The sequence below is a fragment of the Garra rufa genome, chromosome 23, assembly GCF_049309525.1.
Source record: "Garra rufa chromosome 23, GarRuf1.0, whole genome shotgun sequence".
Classification (NCBI taxonomy): domain Eukaryota; kingdom Metazoa; phylum Chordata; class Actinopteri; order Cypriniformes; family Cyprinidae; genus Garra; species Garra rufa.
Window position 1 is genome coordinate 28889489 of NC_133383.1, and position 7737 is coordinate 28897225.

At 37.5% G+C, this 7737-nt stretch overlaps 1 protein-coding gene across 1 annotated transcript in view; it reads right to left on the bottom strand.

Annotated features, from left to right (window-relative positions):
• lpar1 (lysophosphatidic acid receptor 1) overlaps window positions 1-823 on the bottom strand; it is a 35372-nt gene extending 34549 nt beyond the window's left edge. The window contains exon 1 of the mRNA XM_073829379.1: window positions 597-823. The gene's annotated coding sequence lies outside the window, so the exon portion shown is untranslated. The remainder of the gene's footprint in view (window positions 1-596) is intronic.
• Between the last annotated feature and the right edge of the window lie 6914 nt (window positions 824-7737).

Consider the following 7737-nt stretch of genomic DNA (forward strand, 5'->3'; position numbering starts at 1 on the left):
AGTGTGTTGACCTGAGTCTGTTCTGGTTTTGGAATACATTATTCCAAGGCGTGTTTTTTGGGAGCCGGCCAGAGGGGCCAGGAATGTTTGACTGCTATCAATCTGAGTTTACAACAAACCAGAACGACTTGTTACAACCGTACCTACACACAACACAGCATGAAACAAACCCCCTTTTGTTAGGTACATGTTATCATCTTCTTCTGAGAGTTTAGTCTATGTGGAAAAGTGGGGGAGGTATTAGTGTAAATTGGGGCAAACACTGAAGTTTGACACCTTTTGGGAACAGGGTGGCACCTATGCAATACACCCAAAATGAAAAAAAGAAAGAGTAAGGTTTTATATCGAATTTATGCATCACAAAACTCATACGACGGAGACTACATTAATTAGAGGCTAAATTTTTTTTTTTTTGCTCCTCTGCCTCTTCTGTCGGACACTGCCACGCGTTACTGTCTCAGAGATGAGAAATTTGCATGATCTGCTGAGTTTACATATTTAAGTGTGTTACCTCACATTAAAAGTTTAACTATACGGAGAAAAAGCATATCTCATTTAGCATTTTCAGATATTTACCTTTGGCATTAGATACTTACTTGCAGTAGTGACAGTGAAATCCAACAAAGTTATTCCCAATCTCGTAACTCCTAAAAAGTACAAAAAGCTCCAAAAACACAGGCGCGTCTGTTTAAGAGAGATGTCTCGATTGTTGTTCAGCGCTGTTTAGTCCACGGCTGTTTATAATATTCATTTTATGTCCTCGCAGTTGCGCGCATATACGGCATGTGAGCTGGAATAATTCACCTCTGTCCCGTTACTCTGGGAGAACAACTGCAGCACTGAGACTCAGCGGCAACACTCTCAGAGAGAGAGAGAGAGAGAGAGAGAGAGAGAGAGAGAGAGAGAGAGAGAGAGAGAGAGAGAGATGTGTGAGTGACGTCACTTACTCACACACGCACGCAGACGCGCAAATGCAAACACTCACTTGTAGGCGCGCTCTGGTGTGGCGAGTATAATTGAAAACACATTGTCAGCTCACCCAGTAAAGTTTATAAGCAGCGAGTGAACTACTTCTCTTAACATGCATGTGATTTCTCAGAAAAGACATTTATATATTAGGTAGTCATAATCAGGCCAGGTATTGTATGTGGTACTATAGGTCATTAATTGGATATGCTTGGATGATTCTGCCATGTATTTAACCTTTGTTTTGACCTATTCTCTACCTTTCTTTTTGTCTTTGTTTAACAGTGCACTGAACGATTATGGTCAAGTACTACACTATTACTTAATACTTACACTATTCAAACAAGCATACTTCCGTCGAATGGAAGCACTTACCATTATGTGACACCACAGTCACTCTCTCTCTCTCTCTCTCTCTCTCTCTCTCTCTCTCTCACACACACACACACACACACACACACTGATTTATTTTGCTTTATATACAGATAGTTCAAATTAATTCAACTTTTTTTGTCTTGATCATTCGATTATGTATATTTGCCTGCAATGCCTTCTCCTGTCAAAACAGTGCAGTGGCCTACAAAAGTATTTGGACACTAAATTTTGGTGTACTTTAGGCGCTTATACACTGCCAATTTTAAAGGGTGAATTTAACTCTCTCAGTGTTAAAATTAAGGGGAGAGTGGGGACGGTTGCAACAAGTGGCAGTTGCAACAAGGCTTATTTCTTCAAGCAGGAATAAGATACAGAGATGATATTCATTTCATTGGCCCCTCATACTTCCTGGAAGAAATCAGCCACATGTGATCATTCCTTCTACCAAAAATCAGTTTCATTGTATAAAAGTATTTTTTTGGTTATAGTGTTTAAGTTGTTTGTTTGACCCATTGTAAAAGTATAACATATTTATCAGTGCATTCTGAGCTTCTGATAGGCATGGCTAGTGGGTGTCTATGATATTGTCTCAAGCTAATATAACAATTTTTATCATGGCTATCACTGTAGGGACAGTTGCAACACACTGTTGCAACCGTCCAAACATGCTGTCCCTTACCACAATACTGATTTAAAAGCTTGCCATAACATTACATAATTGTAATTTTATAATGATAATATAAATTAACCCCTTTCATTGTTAGTTATCTCTCCTTTTTTAAGTGAATAGGTAAAAAAATGTTACTTGTTACTTAAGAATGTTTTTCATTTACTATTCTTTTTTTTTTTTACAGCCAATTTACCTTATTAAAGACCCTGACTATGCACAAATAAAATAAAGAAATTGCAAAATTATATTTAAGAATGATTTAATTACATTTTATTGAATGTTACAACTGTCCCCTATTGTGGGGACAGTTGCAACATTTCACTTTGTCTATTTAAGTGTAAATTGTACGTATATTATCATATGTAGGCATGTTGCAGCAATATGGTGGAGTAGTTGACAGATGTGGCTTTATTGTATTAAAATTTCGGCTTTCTAATACAAACAGTCTCTGAGAAACTAAAGGAAATGCAAAAAGTGTTGAAACTGTCCCCACTCTCCCCTATATGGATACCACCAGTAAAGTGTTAAACTAACACTTTTGAAAGTGTTAACATTTTTAAAACCCTGACAGACTCAAAAACAAACTCTTACAATGTAAAATTTTTACACCAGAATGGATGAAAAAAAAAAAAATGATGTTCAAAGTTAACACTCATGGATTAACTGGTCAACACTGCACCAGTATTCATGTAAATATATAAAAAAAATAAACCCACAAAACAATACATATTTACATTTATTTATTGTTTAATTTAAATATTTTAAATATTTTTCCCTGCAACAAAATGTCTTCACAGTGTTTTCAATACCTGTAAAAAACATGTTTGTGCAACAATTAAAACATCATAATGTCAATGCAAGTCAATACAAAGGCACAAAATACATATTCTTATTTGGTCCATTTGTGCTTTTAATGTCATAAGGTTTGTAATGCTTACATTTATCAGCTTAAACAACAGTCTTTGCTAAGAGTTTGGACCTCGTTGGAGAGAGTAGTCTCATTCTTTGTTTTCAGCATGACGAGATGTATTACTCTGCAGTTTTTAGCCAAGCTATATAGCCACTTACATTTGCAGCATCACAAAAGTGCTCCATTAAAATTGGAAAACTAAATAACGAAAATCTAAAAAACAGGATAATTTTACATCCATTTACCAGGTGAAATATCACAAGTACAAGACAAGTATCAAGTACAATAGTCAAGTCAGCATTATTTATATAGCACATTTTACAATGCAGATTGTGTCAAAGTAGGTTTACAGTGTTAAAAAGGGAAATTGTGTGTTTAAATAGTGTTCCATTCTCCTCTGGCCTGACAAAACCAGCAGTTTAAATCTATAGGCTGCAATAAAGTCAGATTGAGCAGAGGACTTGTCTGGTTCCTGTGGTCTTGTGCCAATGGGTGTGTAGTTGACAAGGTGTTCACTAGGGTGAAACCTGTCTCTAGGGCTCATCTAGATACGGACTAGATCCAGTGGACTGCAGTGACCATCTGATCTGGATAGTCTGGAGTCTGGATCTGGGTGGCTACGGTGGCCTCAGAATAAGAACAAAACAGACTAGTATTAGTGTAGAGGCCATTCTTTCTTACGATGTAACAAAGTCATAATTCCAACTCTCTGCATTGAGGTTGGACTCTTATCAAAATGAATGTACATAAATGGGACAGCACATAAATAAATGGCAGTGCAAACATACCAAAAACTTACATTTGATACGTTTTTGGAAGGAGATCAGACTCTTTATTATTATTTTTTAATAATCAAAACATTAGGCATGATGATCAATAATCTTAAAATATGCAGTTGTGGCTTACCCACCCTGCTGAAAAAACCAGCATATGCTGGTTAGGTATGTTTTGGTGCTGGGATGCTGGTTTTAGCTGGTATATGCTGGTCCTTTGCTGGTTTATGCTGGTCCCTTGCTGGTTTTTGCTGGTTTATGCTGGTCATGTTGCTGGTTAATGCTGGTCCTTTGCTGGTTTATGCTGGTCCTAGACCAGCAACATGACCAGCATAAACCAGCAAAGGACCAGCATTAACCAGCTAAGGACCAGCATAAACCAGCAAGGGACCAGCATAAACCAGCAAAGGACCAGCATATACCAGCTAAAACCAGCATCCCAGCACCAAAACATACCTAACCAGCATATGCTGGTTTTTTCAGCAGGGCATGCATCTGGCATGTGTCCTAACAAAGCTCTTCTCATCCCACTTAGAGTATACTCTTCAAGCATCATTGTCCGAGTGAAAGAATATCTCTCTGAGAAAAAGTTAAGGAGTGCACAACACATAAATATCACTATAAATCAATATGACATTCACAATTATATTTTAAATAAGGTAAAAAAGGCAAAAAAAAAAAAAAAATGGCGTCTGTGAAAAATATTTCAGATGGGCGAGGCGCGCACACGAACAAATATGTGACTGATAACACTCAACAGTGTTAACAAAGGTAACTCTCGGTATTTACACCAGGCAGATGGCGCTGTTTACACTTACTAGTGTTAATCCTCTAAAATTCAACACCACAAGTTTAACTCTTTACTCTAAAAGTCCTTAACACCAGGATTTTAACACTGGATATTTTGCTATTCAAACAAGCATACTTCCGTCAAATGGAAGCACTTACCACTATGTGACACTGCAGTCACTCAATCACACACACACACACACACACACACACACACACACACACACACACACACACACACACAGACAGAGAGAGAGAGAGAGACTTTTTTAAAAGTATAAATTCTACTTTTTTTGTCTTGATCATTTGATTATGTATATTTGCCTGCAATACCTTCTCCTGTCAAAACAGTGCAGTGGCCTACACATTATTTGGACTTAAAAACAAATAATTATAAATTTTGGTGTACTTTAGGTGCTTATATATATCTAAATATTTTTTTAGATGCATACACTAATTTGCAAGTGCATTGTTTGGCTGTGCACACAATTAACAAATGCAGCATATCAAATTTACTGACAATCTTGATGCCTGACTTCAATCTTCTTGGTGAACTGATGAGTGAATTAGTACTGTCTGATTTCATCTTTGAGTCTTCATAGTCATTTTCAGGTCATCAAAGTCATCATTAATTCTCCAAAGTCATCTCCAAGTCGATCCAAAGTTATCTCCGAGTCTTCATAGTCATTTTCTGGTCATCAAAGTCATTTTTAATTCTCCAAAGTCATCTCCAAGTCGATCCAAAGTTATCTCTGAGTCTTCATAGTCATTTTCAGGTCATCAAAGTCATCTTTAAGTCTCCTAAGTCACCTCCATGTCGATCCAAAATCATCTTTGAGCCTTCATAGTAATTTTTTGGTCATCAAAGTCATTTTTAATTCTCCTAAGTCACCTCCAAGCCAATCCAAAGTCATCTCCAAGTCTCCTAAAGGCCTGGGTATACCTCACTTTCCATGTTCTGTTTTAAATTATGGATGGATGAGTTGGACACATGCACGGTACCACCTGCTTGACTTGTTCTGTCTCAACAATAACCTTCTACCTGCACAGATGTCTACGGACATTTCATTATGATAATGAAAACTGCATCACAAGGACAGTGCGTGGACCGCCGCGGAGTACTTGTCCGGTCATCCAAGTAATCTCCAAGTCTCCTAAGCCATTTCCATGTTGCTCCAAAGTCATCTATAAGTCTCCTAAGTAATCTCCAGTCAATCCAAAGTCATTTTTATGTCTTCATAGTTATTGTTTGGTCAACAGTGTCATCTCCTAGTCTTCTAAGTATTGTAAGTCATCTCCAAGCCAATCCAAAGGGATCTCCAAGTTTCTGAAGTGATCTACAAATTGATCTGAAGTCATCTCAAAAGTCCCCTAAGATGACGTTCCAAATGTAGGTTCAGGAGGAGCCTAATCATTCAGTCCTTTCAATCATCATTACAAGCTTAAATAAGAAGCAGTCATTGCACAGTCCTAGCGACCAAACAAAAAAGTGTTTTGTTTTTCTCCCTCTATGTAGTAACGCATTGGGGGTGGTAAACTCAGAGCTCAGGCTGAGCCTTGGGTTCGAGTCTCTGTCGAGGACAGCAAGCTCATTTACCATTAAACATCAGAACTGGATGGGCAGGCAAATTCACAAATCATCTTTCAAAGGCAGTCTAAGTCTCCTAAGCCATCTTCAGTCAATCCAAAGTAATTTCCAAGTCTTCAAAGTCATTGTCCGGTCAAAAGTGTCATCTCCAAGTCTTAAAAGTCATCTTCAATCCAAAGTCATCTCTGCTTTTTCAAGTCAAATGTGTCAATTCAGTTGAAATAGGTTTCCTAGTTCATCTCCAAATTGATCCAAAGTCATCTCTTAAGTCTCCAAAGTCTTCTCCAAGTCAATCCAAGTCATCTCTGAGTCTTCATAGTCATTGTCCGGTCATCAAAGTCATCTCCAAGTCCTCTAAGTCATCTCCAAGTTTTCTAAGTCATCTCTAATTCTACAAAGTTATCTCCAAGCCAATCCAAAGTCATCTCCAAGTCCTCTAAGTCAACTCCAAGTTTTCTAAGTCAACTCTAATTCTACAAAGTCATCTCCAAGCCAATCCAAAGTCATCTCCAAGTTTCCTAGGTCATCTCCCAGTCTCCTAAGTCATTTCCAAGTCGCTCTAAAGTCATCTCTAAGTCTCCTAAGTCATCTCCAAGTCAATCGAAAGTAATTTCAGTCTTCATAGCAATTGTCAGCTTACCAAAGTATCTAAAACTTTTCAGTAATAGTCATTGTCCAGTCAACAGTGTCATCTCCAAGTCTCAAGTCATCTTCAAGTCAATCCAAAATCATCTCTGAGTCTCCAAGTCAACTGTGTCAATTCACTTGAAACAGATTTCCTAGGTCATCTCTAAATTGATCCAAAGTCATCTCCAAGTCTCCTAAGTCATTTCCAAGTCATTCCAAAATCATCTCTAAGTCTCCAAAGTCTTCTCCAAGTCAATCTAAGTTATCTCTTCATAGTCATTGTCTGGTCATCAAAGTCATCTTCACGTCTTCTAAGTCATCTCTATGTCAAATAAGTCATCTCCAAGCCAATCCAAAGTTATCTCCATGTTTCCTAAGTCATCTCCTAGTCAATTCAATGTCATTTCTAACTTGCTTTAAAATCATATCTAAGTCTATTAAGTTATCTACAGTCAATTCAAAGTCATTTCCGAAGTCCTCATAGTCATTGTCCGGTCAACAATATTATCTCTAAGTTTCCCAAGTCATTTTCAAGTCAATCAAAAGTAATTTCAGAACCTTCATAGCAATTGTCTGCTCACCAAAGTCTCTGGGACTTTTTTCAGAGTCTCACCTGCTCTTCTGTGTGTGTGCTCCTTGACATCCTGTAAGACAAATCCGAGTATCAATACTCAAGACTCCAGGTTTCTGCACACTATAAAGTCTCACTCACTTGTTTTGGTTGTGTTCCCGCCTCTTTCAATAAAACATACCATGTGTTGTTCCACATCCTCTCTTGTCAACTTAGAGTCTGTGCCAAATTAGAGTAATTTTCAGGCTTGTTTTCATATGTAAAGTACAAGCTTTCAAATCTGTATTGAGTCAGAGGCACTAAATGCATCTGCAGCAATACTAGTCATAGCCTCAAATCTTATCTGTTGGCATGCTCTATCACTGGATGTAAAAAACAAATTGACACAACTTACCAGAGAAAAAAAAAAAAAAAAAAAAAAAAAAAAACTTGAGCCGAACATTTGCATTTGGTATAAAAGAGTCTTAA